This window comes from Pollicipes pollicipes, unplaced genomic scaffold (genome assembly GCF_011947565.3).
Source record: "Pollicipes pollicipes isolate AB1234 unplaced genomic scaffold, Ppol_2.1 Scaffold_4881;HRSCAF=5763_pilon_pilon_pilon, whole genome shotgun sequence".
Lineage (NCBI taxonomy): Eukaryota > Metazoa > Arthropoda > Thecostraca > Pollicipedomorpha > Pollicipedidae > Pollicipes > Pollicipes pollicipes.
The window spans coordinates 8,503,793-8,506,043 of NW_023596576.1; positions in this window are offsets into that span (position 1 = coordinate 8,503,793).

The following is a 2,251-nucleotide window of genomic DNA, read 5'->3' on the forward strand; positions in this document are numbered from 1 at the left end:
CGCACGCGCCCCGGCGCACGCCAGACGACTGGCGGCGTAGCAGAAACGCCAGCAGAAGCCGGCCGCGGCGTCAGCAGAGCCGCCGGCGGCGCGGCAGCCGCCCGGCGGCGGCCGGGGCCGACAGCAGAAGGCGGCCGGCACCGGCGCCGTCGGCTCTGATTGGTGATTGGTCACCCGCTGCCACGGCCGAGCGACAGGCGGTGATGAAGGGCCGCCGACGAGCTGGCGGGGCGACGAACCTGCCATCGGCGCGCGGCATTCATGCGTAGGATGCAACCGTGGCAGAGCAGTCGAGGCCTCGTTTGTGCCACTTGTTTTGTTGTGGGCCGTGGCAGGTCCTGATATGCACGCGTGCTGATACTGGCGTAGATTCTTCACTTAGTGTTTCGCATATATATATATATATATATATATATATATATATATATATATATATATATATAATCTCGCCCTCTCTCCCTCGCTCTTCCTCCCCCCTCTCTCTCTCTCTCTCCCCTCTCTCTCTCTCTCCCTTTCTCCCTTGCTCCAGTAAACCCTATAACCTTGGGTATAGTGTATACACAAAGACACGCGTATATATTTATATATATATATATATATATATATATATATATATATATATATATATTATATATAACAAGGAGTATGAAGAATAACAAGTTACGCATGTATCTCTAAGAAGAAGAGATAGAATACATGCTTATAGAGTCGACTGCACATGCATTACTTGAAGGATGCAGTGAGGCATTTGCCGGCGACTTAACAAATATGATTTCTGTCTTTATATATATATATATATATATATATATATATATATGTATATATTTACAGGAATATATCACCGACACATGCCTTACTAGAAGGATGTGGTGAGGGGAGCTCACAAACCAGCAGCTCACAGTGATGTCCTCCTATTGGAACAAAACCATCACCATTTTATGATATTGCCTCGTTCTCATTATTTTATGTCGCTACTTCACAGCGTTCACGCGCAAAAACAAAGCTTGGTTGGCACACTTGAAGGGCCTAATCTCCCTCCCAATAAATGTTTGGAATGTTATCAAAATAAACTGTTTTTTAGAAATTTGGTTTTGGTGGTCGCACTCTTCTCTTCTCCTCTCTCCCTTTCATTGGGCCCTTTAAGCCTTGCGCATCATTACACATACATCTAGCAACCAATTATCTTCATTTCCTCGTAGTTCCACCAGAGAGCAATTTTGCTCTCCCTTTTCTTTATGGCACCTTCAAAGCATCTTTGTTCCTTGTCTGATAAGATGGTTAATTAACCTGGCCAGTCAGGCTTCCACCGGTAATAACTGTGTTTTATTTTTATCCGATCAGAGAGGTCAATATGCCCGTGTAGATGATACACAATACACCGGTAAAACATTTGTCCTAATGACTTTTTGATAAGGGAAGCTTTAATCGAAGTTGCGTTAAAAACCCCAGGGCTAATGATGAAATTCCAACGGGCGTTGCGTGCCTGTGGACTATTGAAGTGGGTTTACCCGTGGAGCCGTGTGGCAATCCCGAAGTATCCGTGTGAGTCGCCTAATAACCGAGCCGTTACCGTAATGCGCGCGTGCCTGCGCATCCAGAGGATTCTGGAATCCAAGTCAGCCGCGATGGTCGCGTGGGTCACACATCGCAAGTGTGCCGCCCACGCGACTGGTGCGTGGGGTCGACGGTGACCACCAGAACACTTCATTGATATCCGGTGCACGTGTGAAAGCTCATGACCAGCGAACTGTGCATCGACAGCGTGAGGTCCACTTCTTGCGGAGCCGACGTTGCGCGGTTCTTCGCAGGCAGCTGCACGCTCGGTCGGACCGAGTGAAATCGGAGTCATAAACTGGGACATTTACACCCTTCATTTTACATTCACCGTGATATGAATTCAGCGTAAAAACCGGCGTGCTTTTTGCCACCGGCTCCTCAGTGCGTCGGCCCGGCGGGCTATTATTAACTGCCTGACCGTATCACGCGTCATGCGCTGCATGACCCACTGGCTCAGACGTCCACCCTGCACTGGCTCAGACGTCCACACATCGTTCCACCGCGCACGGTCGGTCCTGAAGCGTGGGCGACAGGCTCGCCACGAATTCCCCACGTCATCGCCGGCCCCAACCGAGGGAAGCGCCAATGCATTTGCATTCGCATTGACCGAAGTGGCTTCTTTAGCACTTTAAAAGTCCGTGCTATTGACGGCCGTCGTTCCACGGGCGCAGCCGGTCGCCGAGACAATCCCGGC